This window comes from Corapipo altera, unplaced genomic scaffold (assembly GCF_003945725.1).
Source record: "Corapipo altera isolate COAL_440 unplaced genomic scaffold, ASM394572v1 49, whole genome shotgun sequence".
Lineage (NCBI taxonomy): Eukaryota > Metazoa > Chordata > Aves > Passeriformes > Pipridae > Corapipo > Corapipo altera.
The window spans coordinates 10,995,450-11,013,061 of NW_020884879.1; the positions used below are offsets into that span (position 1 = coordinate 10,995,450).

General features: G+C 37.2%; 1 protein-coding gene across 5 annotated transcripts in view; it reads left to right on the forward strand.

The window, feature by feature from the left end:
• The window catches only part of FAM110B (family with sequence similarity 110 member B), a 113,863-nt gene that overhangs the window by 14,246 nt on the left and 82,005 nt on the right, over positions 1 to 17,612 (forward strand). For 4 of the 5 annotated variants that reach the window (XM_027638757.1, XM_027638756.1, XM_027638754.1 and 1 more), the window contains exon 2: positions 17,300 to 17,429. The exons of the other annotated variant lie outside the window; for it this stretch is intronic. The gene's annotated coding sequence lies outside the window, so the exon portion shown is untranslated. The remainder of the gene's footprint in view (positions 1 to 17,299; positions 17,430 to 17,612) is intronic. 5 annotated transcript variants of the gene reach the window in all.

Below are 17,612 nucleotides of genomic sequence, written 5' to 3' on the forward strand. Positions count from 1 at the left end.
TGTTTCTGCAGGGACCTGATCTAATCTTCTAGATGAGCTTTCCCTTTCTGCAGCTGGTTTGAACTGAATCTGGGGAAACAGTTACAGTACATGTTCTGCATCCAAAGGAGAAGTGTTGCTCCTCAGAGGACCGTTAGCTATGGTAGGAACGTAGTCCTTAGTGGGAGGGCTGGGCTCAAACTCATGTCTTGCCCTGCACTTGGAAGGGTTGTCTGTGAGTCCCGAGCTACAGCATTGCTTCCGCGTATCTTCTGAAGGCTGGCGAAAAGGCAGCATGAGGTGGGCACCCAGTGAAATGTATTCCCCAGGCCCTTCTCCCGGGTTCTTCCCTAAAATATCTCAATGCTCTTACTTTTATCTTACTGTCAATCCTCTGAGTTGCATTGTCTGGAAATAGTTACTTTCTCGTAGAAGTTCTTGCTGGTGGTGTAACATAACTTGGCAACATCTATGAGAAAGTGGTTATATGGGGAAGAGGTTATTTTGAGATTTTTGTCTTAATTGGAAAAGTACCAAAAGCTGGGAAGTGCAAAATACATGTGCTTTTTTTTTTTCCTTGAAATTTCACACTGCTTTTCCAAATAAATTCTCCTGCCTTTAAAAGGGCGAGTCCTTGCTCAAAAGCAGTGATTCCCAAATGTTCCTATTTGAGCCAAGAATAAAATCTTTTTATGCAATCTCTTCAGAGCCTGCCTTTGAGAAAGAACTAATTTAGTCTTCTTTTCGAGACTTTATTCTGTTTATAGAACATAATGAGTTTGCTTTTCAATAGAAAACTGAGAATTACAGCGAAGAGGCTCTGTGATATTTTGGCTTGATTTTTATGCAGGATAAAGCTGTTTAGTATTCAATACACTAAACTGTTTAAAAGGATAAGTTTTATAATTACCATGAACTTTTAAATAACCATTAGTATTAGTACTTGATTGTCAGTAACAGCATGATGTAATAATATTCAGAAATTAGCAGATACAAAATAACTATCTGAGCCTTTGCTCTTACTAAGCTGGATATCAAGGCTGTGGCTTTATATGTAGGAAAATGGTTGCAGATATAGTCAGAGCTTTTTAAGATTTTTTTTTTCCCCCTTGTTTATCCTTATTTACATATCTTAATTATGTAAACATCTTAGTTTGGAAGCTGAAATGCTCTTTTATTTCTCCAAGTATCTTTCACTATCAGCTCAGTGAGTGCCAGTTTTTAGGAGCTTGTTAACTTGCCTGACAGTTTCTGCATAGTCAAATATGGGAGCTGATGCCGGACTGCTTTAAAATAATAATAATGATTACCCTAAAATTCCTTTTATACTTAGTGGTGTTATCCTGTACTTTCATTTTAAATTAGCAAGCATGCATATAGTGTATGGGAATAAGTAAGTTCTCCCTTGCTCTGTGATAACTGTTGTTGGACTGCAGCTGACTCTTCAGGCAATAGAGAAACCTAGTGGTAGAATATGAAGTGGTATTATACCACTCCAGATAGCAATCAGCTTGTCATATATGCTTGAGGGGAAGGGTCAGAAATTAGCCTGCAAACATTTCCACTTCCCATTGTTAAATTGTGGTTTTGTTATTGTCAGTATTTGGCTACTAGTGGGGTAAGAGATGCACGCAGTTTATGTGTATATCTCACCAAATTCAGTTCTACTAAACTTCAAGAGAAACAGTACCAAATGTAAGCAAAATGTCTCTTAACTCCTTTGGAATTTAAACTTTTATGACAAAATGACTTAGAACTGAAAGCAGTAGTTTTGGTTTCAGAGGACAACAGAGACTTCTCAAAGCTGCTGCACTGGAAAGTATATTGGTCTCTGTGGTTCTCTTTTTATTGCACTTTATGCTAAACCTATAATCACAGGATTTAGAAAACCCCTCCCCATGCACTTTTTAGTAATGACCTAGTCTTTCCATGAAACAAAATGGGTCTGTGGACTTCTGGATGTTCATTTAGCTCCCAGGTGCACCAGAAGAGCTCCCAGATAAAGAGCAGGAATTTCTGAGGTCCCAAGCCCAGCTGGAAGTTTCCCACTGTAACTCCTAATGCCATGTTGTAGTACAAAAGTATCAGAAAAGATTGTGTGAAGCAAAAGGAAATAAAATTTAAAGATGAACCTTGTTCTTTTACTTGTTCATTTTGAAGCACCAGATAAATGATACTATTATTTAATTGTTAGAGGAATTCATTGTGTTTGAAGGATTCCTCCTCCACTCTTCAGTTTGTGAAGACCTTTACCAAGTGCGTAGACTTCATTGGTTAATCCAGGAATTTACATAAAGGTAATGCAAAGTTCACAGAGCAGTAGTGTGGTATGACTCTGTTGACTTGAACTGTTTAGTATGTTCATAAGAAGAGGGAGTTTTTTCTCTTTTCTTGAGCTTTTTCCTCACTGTCAAGTCAATTCCAAGAAATGGTGGGTTGTGCATGTGTCACATCCAGGTGTCATTCTGGCAAAATCACTGACAAGCTGATGGTGTGTGGTTATTGTTTGTTTTTTGAAGAAGGCAGATACTCTACTTCCTAAGCCAAAAAGAAACTTTTCTCAGGCAAAGCTTGATCTCTTTGTAAGCACTTTTAAATCCTACCTGTGTATTGCAGGTGCGTGCCCAGACCACATGCTGCCTGGTGACTGCTGCTTCTGTGAACAGAAGGATTAGAATAGAGTTTCAGCCTTAATCCTGTGTTTCCTGTGCAGATTCGCTTCCCAGTCTTATTCCTGTTTAGTAGCCTATGTTTTAAAGTGCATGTTTTTATTTATACTTGCTTGCTCCCCAAAAAAAGGCACTGAGTGGTATTTTGATTTTTACTGTTGATGAACTATGTAAAATGTTATGCCTTCTTTTTTCCCAGACTCTTCACAGAGTAGTAATTAGCCATGTGCTATGCAAGTTTGTGCAGAAAAATGAATTGGTTATCTGTTAATTAAAACTAAATGACAGCAGTTTTATATTTAGATTATTTTAGAGTATCTAAATTATTTAGGATATGAAGTCTTAATTTTTTTAATGAATACCTTAGTCTCCTCTTTGTTACTTTTAAACTTTACAGTAAATATATATGTTTTTTATGTACAGAATTGTATGCTATAATTAAAAATAACAGGTTTTGTCTTCCTGAGGGCTTGAACTGACATTCAGGATTTTGTGAAATGTGGAAAATCATTTGTTCACTATTTTAGTGGTCTTGCTTTTTGTACTTTTATGATCCCTGCAGTTTTAAATGTGGTTTGCGCAAATTGAACTGCATCTAAAATTTAATATTGGCCGGGAAAATATCCTACAACTAAATTTGTTCAGCAATATAATGGATCAAGAAGTTGGTAAAAGACTGTTTTCTCCTTACGCAGTTTCTTTTGCTTATCCTTGAAAATGTTGTATTTAGGGAGCAATTTAAATCATCTGACAGCATTAGTTAAAACAATAGCTAGCATACAAGCTGGTTTAAGCAACAGGAAGATTAGTTTCTTGGTGCTCTAACAAATTTAAAGGAAATATTTTTGAATTGTGTAATAATGGCACATGATAGATTTTTGATTAAAGAAAAAGTGCTAGAAGCGTATGTTTGTGGTGTGTTAATTTTTTTTTTAAGATTTTCATGTCTTAATTTCAGTTTCTTTACCAGGTCTATTGAAGGACTGGGCTTGGTGCCCTAGTGGATCCTCCGTGGCTTGTGTGAAAATCTAGTCAAAACTTCAAGGTTTTCAAAACCTCTAAGTCAGTAAGATTTTTGATGTGTAGATGGCATTAATGTATATGTGGATGCTACAAAAGTAAAAATCCGTGGTAAGACTTACAGGAGACTGTGTAGAGGTAAATGTAGTTACAAGGCTCTTGAGAAAAAACCTCAGATGTTGACAATTTCACTGATGTGTTTCTGCAAAATGATTGCCAGCATTTTCTCATTCTCACTACACAAAAGGGTACTTAAGTGAAAATTAAGCCTATCTGGAGGAACCGGTGGTTAGCTCTTGTGTCCCTTATGAGGGAGCTGTGAGCTTGCCCCCCAGCATGGGGAGGGAAAGGAGAAAAGGGAGTTCTTCCAGTTCTGATCCATATATTTGTAATCTCCTATTGTTATTATTCAGAGTCCTAAAAATATATTGGATTCTGCTTCAAGAAGAAGATTGAATATATGTTAGTGGAGGAATAGTGTTTTAGGTAGTTTAGGCAGGAAAGCATCTCTTGTATAAAAATACCTAAATAAGTGTAGAGTCTTCCTTTGGCATGCCTTTGAGACAAATAAATTTGTTTTCTATACAATTGAGTGCTGTTGTTTCTGGGTTTTTTTTGTTGTTTTTGTTTGTTTGTTTTCAATTCTAATAGAAGCTCAGCAATAAGCCTTGAGCACAGAATAAATTCTTTATCCTGTGTGATTTGTGTGTATTGGTCTTTTAAATCTATTTAACAAAGTAGTTCAACAAATTTGGGATTAGCAATGTGCTTGTTAGCTTTGCTGGAGGAGGCTGGGACAGAAAAATGGGGAAATTCACGTTTTTTGCATTAGGTATGATGAGCTGACACAAAGATTAGCTGTATTATGCATTTCTTTTAAACAGTTCCTGACCTCATGGGTGCAAGGAAGTTGTGATCCAGCTGTAGCAGTATAAATTTGGCAAAGAAAATAAACACAGTTTTTGTGCTGATTTGTATATTGGCAGAAAGATATTCTCAGCTCATAGACTTTCCTTTTACCTCTCACAAATTTAAAAATAGTGTTGATTTAGTGCCAAGTGTCTGTTGTGACACATGCCCTTGTATTGTATTTTAGTGCTCTTTGCTGTTTATTGTGCCTTTATTTTTTAATCTGGATCCACTCTGACACTTATGATATGGAGGACTGTTAACACCAGTAAATCAGGTATTGCTCACAAAAGTTTTTGATAAATTTAAAATCTGTATTTCATAATGTCAGTAACATGAAGTCTGGACTGTAAAATCCTACCTTTAATCTAGGCTTATTTGGTTAGGCTGTGTTAAATCCACTCCTAAAAATACTCAAGCTTTTTTTATTATTTTCATTTGAGATCAAATCTCTTTGAACTGTGTAGACATGCACCTGTGCTCATTTTAATCCCTGTGTAGTTTTCATCAATTATCACAGCAGGCAAGAAGAAAATAAAATTGTAAAATGCTTTTGAAAAGTAAATATGTTCAGCTTGGGGTTCAGGTTTCTGTTTTAATCAGACATCATCTGTATTCATGTTCTTAGACAAAGCTGGGTAAGGGAGGGGCACAAAAAGCTTTTTTTTGTTTTCATTGTGAAATATCTGTTTTGAAGTGCTCTGCTGTATATTGAGTATAATATGTTTGTGTTTGTAGAGGAAGGCTGTGTTGTGTGTGTATATGCTGGGTTTTTTTAAGCTGAAGAAAATCTAGGTCAAGAGATTTTATTCTTATTAATAACTTAAGGCTTTATTCGACAAAAATTATCCTCCATGACTAGAAAGCTGGTGAGGAGAGAGCCTGCTGCTCTGAAACATGGATGGGAACAGTTCCCTTTCCATCAGGGTGTTAACATGTTCACCTTAAAACAGAGTCATTGAGGTTTGAAAAGACCTCTAAAATTATTGAGTCCAACCATTAACCTAACACTGCCACATGTAGCACTAAAACATGTCCCTGACTTCATCACTTCCCTGGGCAGCCTGTTCCAATGCTTGACAGCTCTTTCGATGAAGAAATTTTTCTAATATACAATCTAAACCTTCCTTCACATAACTCACTTGTTACTTGGTTAGAAGAGACTCTGAACACACTCCAGCACCCCAATGTCTTTCTTCCCCTGTGTACTTTTGATCACCGTCATAAAAACTCACAGGAGCACGTTCTTAGTGTGTTTCTCAGTGCAGGGCCCTGCTTGGGGCTGGGGATCCTGGGCATTTCCCCTGGCCATATGTGCCTGCTATTCAGTCCCATGCCATGGCCCCAGCCTTCCAGCCTTCCTGCCTCTGCCTTCTGCCCCCTGTGTGACCATGTTCCACCCAGAAGAAGTCTTGTGGTGTCGATATAAAAACATTTGGCCACGGGATTCAATGTTTTGTTTTCTTGAAAACATCCCTGTCAGCAAAATAAATAAATATGGAAGCTTGACAATTCTTGTTTTAATTCATTGGGAGATACTAAAATGTGAAATCCCCCACTTGGCCTTGTGTAGCTTTCCTGCTTCTCCTCCTCAGCAGCCACTGCCCTGTGTGTTTAGCTACACAGCATCAGTGCCTTGGCCTGGTGTTAAATATCTATACTGGAAACACTGGGACGAGTGCTGTTAAATAAGGAAACTGGAATTATAGGGAAATTCTTGGCTCTTCTAGCTACGGTAATCTACTGTATTAGAGATTTAAACAAACTTAGGGAAAATAGTTGTATGAAGCTTTTAATTTTAGCTTAAGCTTCTGTGTGACTGTAGAACTGAAAGCAAAGGTAGTTAAATTAGGATAATTAATCATGGAACAACTTACACAGAGGGATGTAATGAATTTTCCATCAATTTGCAAGTTCTGTAAATCAAGTAAGAGTCTTCTCTCAAAAAATGCTGTTTGTAATTCATGGATGTTGTACTTGACAAAAAAAAATTAGGTTAAATTAGATGCCATCCGTGTTGGCATCTTGAAGTTGTTTCTGGAGTAGTTCCTTCAAACGTGAGGGTTTAGAACTTTAGTTTGTATTTCCATGTCTAACAATGTATCAAGGAGTGCAAACTTGAGGCAGAAAAGGTCATTTTAATTAAAAAGTTTGTGTTCAGGACTCCTGTATCAACACTTTCCTTTTCTCCTATTCCTACCCAATATCTTGTGGATGTGGCAGAGTTTGGAAACCCTGTCTGTCTGCTGCTACAGGTCCTGTCAAATTAAACCGATCTGCCCAGGAAAATTTGGGTTCAAGCTGACAAAAATCAACATATATATTTATCACTTTTAGGAAAAGTCTTCCATTGTGTGCGGTTGCAGGTCATAACTTCCCAAAGGGATATGTGCAGAAGCTTTAGACATTGTAGTCAGCCCATGTGACTAATATAATTGTATCTTCTTAGTGAATAACTTCTGTAGATGTGAAGCAGACTTTGAAGCAAATCAGTTGACACCCACACAGGACTAAATTATAACATCCTTATTAAATTGCTATGCTGTCTAAGTGCTGAAGTATTGACAATACAGAGAAAGTTTGTTCCCAACAATTCTTTGAATGTTGAAAATCACTTGAAATTTGCTGGATTAAAAAGTTAACTTGCAGAGTTAGGTTATTTGCCTGTGAAATGAGGAAAGATAATCAAGATCATTAAAAGCATAAAACATGAGAGAATAATGTCAAATGTAGTTTAGGAATACCTATCGAATTTTGTTCACATCCCACATACTTTAATTTTTTTAGTTAGTGACCAAATGGTGACTTTTGGTATGCTACTTTTTGTTTAAAGTGTAATAAAATTATTCTTTTCTGGTTTGTATTAAGCAAATTGAAACATATTCTGCTTGAATTGCATTATATGAAACACTTTCGCAGCAGGGACTGAGAAAACATGCTTCTGAAAATTTATCCCCTTTGTATTATCATAGAGAGGTGGTAGATGCCACATCCCTGGAAATGTTAAAGGTTAGGTTGAACAGAGCTCTGAGCAACCTGATCTAGTTAAAGTTGTCCCTGTTCACTGCAGGGGGCTTGGCCTAGATGGCCTTCAAAGGTCCCTTCCAATGCAAACTATTCTATGATCCTGTGAGGATAACTGGAAATTTAAATGCATTGTTTGTACAGTATGCAAATGTAGCAGTAGAAATTATAGCATTGCAATAAAAATTAAGATAGATACCTCTTTCGATGTTGGACTTAATTTAAAAGTTTGTTCCTTCTATCTGTAGTGCTTTTATTACTAAATTTTGTATGTTACACAGTCACCTCCTTAGATGCCTCATATATTAAGCTTCAGAGTGTTCAAATTCAATGTTTGGGGGTTAGTACTTGTTTGGGTGCCTATCTTTGTAGATAACTTGCACAAAATTTTCTGCGGGAACATCATGTTGTCAACTTTTGCCAGGAGGAATGCCATATAATATTTTATTAATCTGATGAAATCATCAAAATGCACATCTTTAGGAATATGTGATTGCCTCCAGTGAAAACTACATATTTTGATATAGAAAAATGTTGCTTGTGTTTTTGAAGATTTTTTTTTTGTCACCAAAATGACCAGTATAATTTTCTTAGCTGTGGATTCTTTTAAAATTCTGAAGGTTAAGCAGTGTGTTAGAGGTCCATCTCCGTTATTTAAAAAGAATTGCTAGGTGGTTTCAGAATCAGTGACAGGATAGGATGATCTCTCTCAGTTACCCTTTGGCTTTAGGGTAAAAGAGAGTCCTTGCTTTATGGACTGGTGATGTGTGACTGACTAGTTGAAAGTTCCTGTGCATCTTTTCATTATGGTGCTTTGAAATAACTATCTGCTTTGTGAATTCTGTTCCTGCTTTGAAAGCTTTTTTAGAAATACTGTCTATTCTTTCCTTCTTCCCTGGCCTCAGTGCTGTTAAGTGAGGATAAGAGTTATCAAAGGAAGACTATGAACGTGGCAACCCATGGAAATGCCCTATCTCCTGTCTGTGGCTTTTTGCCCTGCATCTAGTGACATGATGTGACTGCTTGATATTTTTATTTATAAGGTGTAAGAAAAGTTTAAAAATGTTACATTATGTTATGCTAAGTTATGTTTATGTCAGAACACAGTGAGAATGTAGTCTCTTAGGTTACTTCTGAGGTTTGACATTTGACAGTCAAGTGGCCCAAATCAAGGTCAAACCCATGGAAGTATTCTGCAACTGGTGCCCCTTTCAGGCCTTACCACAGTGACCCAATACAAGGTTGATAAATGTTTATAAAAGGAGCAATAAGTGTCAAAGTCCTCAGAAGAGAAGTGTAAAGCCTTTTGATTCAAACTGTTGATTTATACTGCTCTTAGCAGTAGTGGTTGGTTTGGCTGCTTGCCCCTTGCCTGTTTGCCAGGTTCCTGCTACTTGGAGGTGAACAGGGTCCTGGATTTGCTACTTCTGTAGTATGGAAGTGCTGTACCATTGCACTGAAATTCTGTCTATAATTTTCATTAAAATCTTTTAACCAGTGAACATTTTTTTATAATTAGCTGTAAACAAAGACAAGTAAGCAGTCATGGCATCTTATGTATTTTTTACTTCTGTACAGAATTGCCTCAAATGGCCTGTTTCTAAGCTGTTTCCTTCTCTGCTTCTCAAAATTGTGGTGTGCAGCATGAAAAAGTTATTATTAAATGCCTCTGATGAAGGTAGACTTTTGCAGAGCTGGCATGTTATGCTTAATTCCTACTTTTATGACCATCTACTGTTGTCTGAAGCACTGAGCCCATGGCCTGGAGATGGGCTCCACTTCTTGTAGTCCAGGGAGGAAGGCTTTTGGTAAGACATCCTATTTCCATGCTTCACTGAGCATGATGCAAGGACTCCTTCTACCGCCTCATTAAAGTTAAATCATCGATATCCTATACCCGGCACTCTTTTTCCCTGCAAGTGTGATACTGTTTTATTGTTTCTATCAATGATGATAGTGAAATATAGAAACAGGTCACAAAGGGAAGCATTAAACTCCTTGTAATTTCTTGTAGTCAAATATTAGGTATATTTAATAAACAGCAGTCATGCTTTAATGTAGTTTATAGGAAAAGTTTTTAGTGTGTTGAATTAAGCCTTCCCAAGTCCCCATCTTGGTCAGTAGTGTGGGGTCTTGGGAAGCTCCCCTGCTTTAGGTTTGATGCAGACAAAACCTGGATGTGAAAGCCAGGTCCCCAGGCTTGGCTGGTGACAGGGATTCGACTGACTGCTGAAGCAGGCAGCACATCTGTGCCTGGCTGACATCTATATGCCCTTGTACTTGCCTTTTTTTCAGTGTTGATATGTTTTTATAAATACTTTAGTACTCACTGTCTTCTGCTTTGCAAAGTAAGTTTTAGAAATAATCTCTCCTTTATATCCTCTTTGTATGTTTGACCCCATGGCCTGACCCCAAGTCAAAGGTTTGTATATCTTATTATTCCGAGCAAAGTGGACTGTGGGGTTTTGTTTTGAAGCCAAACTGTAGACTTAGTATTTCCTGTCATGGATAATGTATCTGTTTCATGTCTCTTATTACTAACATTTCATTTGTTGACTGATTTAAAGTCAAAACTGGGTTCACCTGTTTGTATCTTTTCTCCTCCACTTGTAAAACATCCGAAGACAAACAATTACAGTTGAATAATCAGGAACCAAGTTAGTCTTCCTGGTTACACTGGGTTGTGAAGAGGGAAATGACAGTCTGGGTATGAAGCAGGGTAAGCAAGTGGTTGTCCTCAAATGAATAGAGATTAAAATGAATTCTTGCTACTTCGGGATTTTAATAACTTGCTGATGAACAGTCTTTACCTGGAAACTTGCATGTAGAAGTGTGGGCTGGAGAGTCTTTCAGGCCAGAGGAAAATTTGCCTTTATAGGCTGTAATGTCCATCTGTTTTTTGGTCATGCATAATGAATCAATAAGTCAATGACTATTTGCCTTAGCTGATTCGTCCTGCTACTTGTCTCTTATTTCTTCTGAAGGATCTGTTTGTTTGTTTGTGTTTTGTTTTTGTGGGTTTTTTTGGTTTTCTTTGTTTGTTGTGTTGTGTTGTTTGATTTTATTTTTTTTGGTGGTGGGGGGTTTTTTTTTGTTTGGTTTGGGTTGGGTTTTTTTTGTTTGGTGTGTGTGGTGGGGTTTTTTTTTGGTGGGATTTTTTTTGGGTGGGGTGGGCGTTTTTGTCCTCTGCATTTCCAAATGTCTCATTATTAATAATTTGTGCTTGTTCTAGTTCTCAGGCTTATATTGTAAATTTGGTTCTTGTTAAGTTGGCTAGTGAGCAAACAGAAGTGACCTAAAACTTCTCCGAAAGGTGTGCATGGCTTGGTATTCAATAACTTTCCTACTTCCCGATTTCCCATAGGTCTGATGAAAGTGCCATACTGCCTCTAGTCATTCAGGTACTTTGGAGAACCACTCTGCAGTTCCCTGGCATCATTCCCTGGCAGAATTATTTGGGCAGGTTTTACTTCAGCATCTAACTAACTGTGTCCTGAAAACCTGAGAGCTGTTTTGATCTGATCATTTAATCAGATTGGATGTCACTTTTATTGTTTCTAATGTGGGTCATTGTCTGTTGGTCACATCCAAGGGAGAAGTAAGACATCTCATGTGGGGGTTCACTATCAGGATAGAAGGGTTAGGATTCTCGTGTCTCTTGCACAGCTTGTCATATGCAGATCTGCCAAGATGACAGAAAGATTAGAGGCTGCAGCAAATTTGTTTTATAATTTGCGTAAAAATCTACTTCTCTTATTGTGGCTGGATTTGCTACAAAAACAGTCATGAGTCCAAGTCTGTTGAAGGCATTAAGGTACATTTGTGTAACTTTGATGTTGCAAAGAAAGGGTTTTGGAAGTGCCTGTGCATTCCAGAGTATCATTCTTAAAATGGTAATGGTGTTGCTATTAAAAGCCAGAGAGACCTTGTCAGGTCTAAAATCTGTCGCATTCATAGTTTTGCTTGTATTTCCTTGCTTTTCTTATGCTTAGTGGAGTTCCAAATCTACCCAGCAGATCAGTATGGCTGATTTCTGGGAAGTTTGTTGTGAGAATGCAGGCAGGGTAGTGTAATATACATGATTCCCTCTTCACTGCATATAATTAATTGCTCTCATGTATATTTGCATCAATGTCTTAAGATTTCTCCCAAATAGCAGTCAAAGGTGGTTATAGCATATGGTTGCTTCTATTGTCTGTTCTAAAGTCAAACCAATTACTTAGCTTGCATCTTATGAACAACAAAGTGGTTATTTTTTGTGGGGACTATGAAAAATTAATAAAGCTACATTGCAAACTCAAAAGGAGGAGAGTTCAGAATTTGGTTTACTTCTGGGGTTATACCCTGGCTGGCATTCAGAAACCTTTATATTTGGGAATAACTCTTTGAGATAGCATATGCTGACATCTTCCCTGGATCATCAATAGCAACTCAGAGAGTACACTGGGGTTTTTTTAAATTTTAAAATTAACTGCTTTTATGATGTCATTTTTAAGACATTTAATTGACTTTTTTTAACTAACAGAGAAGTCACCAAAAACTCATACAAAGGGTCTCTTATTTTACTTTAGTATCAACTTCCATTCCCTGTTTTACGGTTCTCTGCAATGTTTGTAGCAATAAGGTGGTATGGTATTTTTCACGGGGAAAACTTAAGAAACTTGATTATTCTGATTAAATTTCTGAGTCTTATTTACTTAAAATGAATCATGGTAACAGGCCCCTTCTTAAATCTATCTTCTCCTGTCACTTTGTGCTGGTTTTGGCTGGGATGGAGTTAATTTTCTTTATAGTAGCTGGTATGGAGACATGTTTTGGATTTGTGCTGAAACCAGTGTTGATAATACAGTCATGTTTTTCTTATTGCTGAGCAGTGCTTGCATGGTGTCAGGGCTTTTTCTGCTTCTCACACCACCCCACACTGGAATAATTTTACTTTTCATCATATACCTTGTTTTCCTTACCGTTTGTGATCTGTGTTTGAACTCCTAAGTTGGCTGTTGTCACTGAACCCAGGAATGCTCACAAGCGTACAGTCTTTCTTCTTTCAAGTCCCTTGGCAAGAGATGTATATTCACAGAGACTGAAGAGGGTAGGAGATTGTACATTAGTATATAAACTCAGTTCATAAATTCCCAGTTTCAGTTTTTAGTTGGTACCCCTTGAGCTGTGTTTGTGCTTTCAGCCGGGGAGTGCTTTCAATCATCTGCTGCTTTTCAGTGGAGTTTCTTGAAGGAATAGTTTTCCGTAACAGTTGTGTTTATCCTCTTTGATAACCACCTGTCTTAGGAGACCTAATTCTGATTGCTTTTTTGTTGTCATTAATTTGTTTGGCATTCCTTGGGTGCACAAAGAAAGTGACAGGATGGAAACCCATCAGACAGAACAAAACTACTGCTTTGTTCAAGTACTTTAATTTTCCTGCCCTTCATTTTCCTCTAAGACAATTTCTTTGTCAAGAGAACAACCATCTCTTTTTACTTATCTTTGGAGTCCTGTTTTACTGGGCTACCCACTCTATTTTTTCTGTTGTGATGTCTATACATATTTTCATTTATTTTTTAACTCTAGAAGACAAAACCTATCCTGCAGCACCAGGTACCATGCTGGCCAGAAAACCTGTTTCTCTGTGTTCCTTTTTTTTTCCTTTCATATTATTATAAATGATACAAACTTTTAATGAAACCCTTGGGCTTGAAGACTAGAAAAGAAAGTATTTGACAACGTGGGGAGAAAACTAATGAAGATAAACTGCTTTTTGTCTCTTCCTGTAGCTATGATTCTCAGACGTATGTAGATACACACCAGCAAACAAAAATATTAGTGTGTTGGACTTGGTAATCTACTTCTAATTGAAGCTTTGTGTCAATATAATTAAGATTTAGGAGATTAGTGCACTTTGTGCTTCTGTAAATGTACAGTAACTCTCCCTTATAATATATAGTGCCGATCCAGAGTCTCCTAGTGAAATACTCACAGCTGCAATAGTAGTGGTAGTGAAACCATGAGATCTTTAACAATGTTACTACCTTTCAGTTGTCCAGCTGATATAACTCTTGCTTGAGAAAATTAGCAGTATTTTCATCAAGCTGTGTGGTGAATAAGGCTCCTCTTAGTTCCTTATAGGTGTTTTACTTTGCAATGAAATTTATTACTATTGATCTGTGTTGGGGTGAATATTTTTAACAACTGTGTATAAAGTCAGAAAAAGCGAATGTTGTTTCATGTCAGAAGTAAAACCTCCAATATTGAAGATACTTATGCTTTTATTAGCCAGCAAAAGTAATATAGAGTAATAATTAACGTAATGCTGTGCCAAATGCAAACATATTAATGTTAATTGTGGGAACTGCCCAACTTATGATTTTTCTGTTTATCTTTAATTTGATTCCTTCAGCTTTTCAGTGGCTTAATCCTGACCATGCAAACAGATTACAGTTTAGTTTTATTGTTGTTGTTAATGAAAACGAATCTGTCTACAGGTATAGAAATTGCTGGATTTAGTGGATATGGCCCCTTCCTAACAAAACTCCACAAATTAATGTTTCTGAAAATTGTGCTCTCTAAATTGACACCTTTCAATTCATGTTTGATGTGAGCTTTTTTACCTGAAAGTTATGGAGATGTGAGAGTAGTGAGTCTGTACTTCCTGCCTGTGAAAATTTAGGTCTTCATTAAACAGGTTGAATAGTTTTGGCACAATACGCATTGGTAAATATTCCCTTGTTTCTAGTTGAAGGCTGAGATCTTCTATACCTGTTCTGCTTTGTTAAATAACTTTATTCTCTCACAGATGTTTGGCTGAAGAGAGCTTTCATATCTCTTTTGACACAGAAAGTATATCTTATTTATTTGAATAGCTAGATTCTTCCACTGTCTTCTAGTTTCAGTTTCCTTACTTCAGTTTTCCTCCAGTGACAGTGATGAAGGTAATGCCTTATGAAAGCATTAGGTTATCAAATGCTTAATCGTCTGCTGCTGTGCATCTATAGCAGCTTATTTCTTTGTAAATAAATCCTACATTTTTAAAGACTTTAGTTTGGATTATGGAAAACTCATGGTAGACTTGAGTGAGGTTTGAAGGTTTAGATTGATGCCTTTGGGGTTATTAGAATATAGATTGATGCCTTTGGGGTTATTAGAATATAGATTGATGCCTTTGGGGTTATTAGAATAAGGAGCCTATTCATTTGTTCATTCACGAATCTTTCTAAATCAGGTTTGGCTTCTCTTCTGTGAGAGTCTGTGTATTTTTGTAAGTATTAAAACTTTGATTTCATACTGAGCAAGAGAACGAAAGAGAGGAAGAACGTAGCAAGTGAGGATGAAAAGTCTTTTCAGAAAAAAAGCCCAAAGACTTGTTGATACTGGACAGTGAAGCAGGAAACTACATGTGTCATAAAAGGCTCCAGCTTGTTGGATAAAGGCTGAAACTCAGGATGTAGTCTATAAATACAAAACAGTTTCATAAAAATATTTTTAAAATGCAGTTCTGAACACTTTAGAGAAGAGAAGCTGACTGATAACTGTTCAGCTACCTTAATATATATATTAGTACAGATGCATGCACACATATACATTCATAACATACTTTCATCTGTAAACATAAATATAGTCAACTCAGTGACAAGTATTTCCCGTAGGAGCCTGATAACATTACTAGCACTAGATGTAAATTTGGGGACTACAAACCATATTCTTTGCAGATTCTAAACCAGCAACTTAGTGGAGAAATAAAAAGGAAGGGAGTCCAATTTCAACAGGCAGAAGGGAAAGAATTTGTGAAGCTGAATATTTGCCTACACAAAAAGTTGTGAACTTCTTTTTCCACAGTATTTTGTCGCAAGTTTTTCTTTTTAAGCATTACATCTAAAAGCCTTCTGGGGATTTTTGGGATGTCTTCTATCCTGACCAGTTGCTGGTTGTTGAAGTTTTCACTCAACTTGGAAATAAAAGTGTTTGTACTTGAACTTGCTGAAGCTGTTGGCCAAGAAATACGTCTGGAACAGATTTACTAGCTGCAATTAATGACCACATTCACTTTTTTCCCCTCTGACTTGTCAAATATGAACTTACAGGGATCTCAAACTACATCCTTTTGCTTGCAAAGTTGCTTTTGTTTTTAGACTGAAATGAGTGTTGTTCAGAATAACTGAGTAAAGTACAGTAATTTGGAATATCAGAAAAATTTGTAATAATACAAGAGTGTGTTTCTGATTGGTAGTCTCTTGTTGTGCTCTGTTGTACGAAACAAGGCAAGGTTGGAAAAATCTTTTTTTTTCTTACCATGTTTTAAATTTTTTTTTCCTTTACTGAATACCAGAATAACAATACTACAGCAGGCCTGTAATAACGGAGTAGCTGTAATGCTACGTCACTCTGAATATGTTTATGCCTTCATTTTTCTCTTGTTATTATTTCTAATTTATAAGCAGTTACATGAAGATACCCATGTCTCTGAAATCCCTCCGTTGTTGCCCATTTCTGTTGTACCAGTTTCAAAGGCAGCCAGCGTCCCGAGATGAGACTTCATCCACCCACCCAACACAAAAAACCCCAGTTGTACTCATGTCAAGACCCAAACTCAGTCAAGTTCCCTAAAGACTGGGAGGGAGGAAGCCCAAAGCAATCGAGATCTGACAAATATTGCTGCCCGTTTGGTGTGTTAACTGTATGAGATACCTGTTTTCTTGAATTCATGCTTAAACAGTTTTCGCACATATTTCTGAGATTTTTGTTAAAGGGACCCTGTGTTTCTCACATGGTCTGTGACCTGGTTGCAGTCCTGTTTCTAGAGTGAATAGCTGATTAGAAAACTAAAATAATTGAACAACTGAAACTGCTCAGAACGATTTGCTTGAAAGAAGCTACTGTGCCATCTGCTTGTGCCACTAAGGGTGCTTGATCACATACTGTCAAATAAAAGCAAACCCTAGAAATCTCATGTACCCAAGTACTTTTCTGTATGATTAGAGCTGATCTTACCTCAGGTGGCATTTTGAAAAAAAAGAACATAAAGAGGGATTTAGGTCATGTCTTGTAACCTACCAAATTCTGTATGGTTGTTTTGCATGTGAAAAACAGTGGTGAAACACATTAATTTCAGGAAGGCATTCTTGTTATCCTTCCCTTCTGATGGAGAAATTTAAGGATTTTTACTTTTAATTTTTCTGAGCATAAGACAGTGTTCTGGAGTGGATATTTAACAAGGACTGCTTTGTCAGCTGGATGGAAGTCATGTGCAGGGAGGTTTGCAGTCTGTGTTTCTTGCCTGTCGTGGCACAGCACTCCGCGACTTCCCTGAGAAGATGTGATGTGTCACATTTGTGCTCTTTGCTCTGAAGCATTCCCAATGCATATCTCTGACAACATGGGGATAATAATGACATGAGAGAAATTCAGTATTGAGACCTATAGGTCACCTGTGAAACTTCAGAGCTTGGAGATTATGCTGTTAGGACTGGCAATATAAATGCTAGAGACCATCTACAGCTGACTAGATATACAGCTGTCCGGTACTGCTGACTACCTGTTTGCAGGCTTTCAGTCTCCAAATGAAGATAAAGGGTTCTGGTTTCTGAAATTTACATTGTCTAAGCCAAAGTTCAGCCTTTCAGGACCCTTGTCCATTTTCAAACTGTGGCTTTGATGATGTGCAATGATGAAGCTAAATGCCTTCTCTGTTGCTGTGTCTCCAGGCATTGCTACAGGGAGCCTCTGGGAGTTCCAGGGTGAAGAGATCTGTCTTCATCTGGAGACCTCTGCTAAAGGTAAAGACCTCCTAACAGGCCAGACAGCCTTAGCAGGACTCAGAAATCATACATCAAGGTAAAACAATTCATTTTTCAAGCAAATTGAATTGGCCGATACAATTTTCAAAATAAGGATTTTTTTTTCTTGCTAAATAAACACAGAAATACATCTCTGAGCTTTCTCCTTTTGTGTGTATTCCTCCTTGCTACCTGCTACAAATGTTGTAGTAGCCAATGCTGGAGTGGGGTGAGTGGGAGA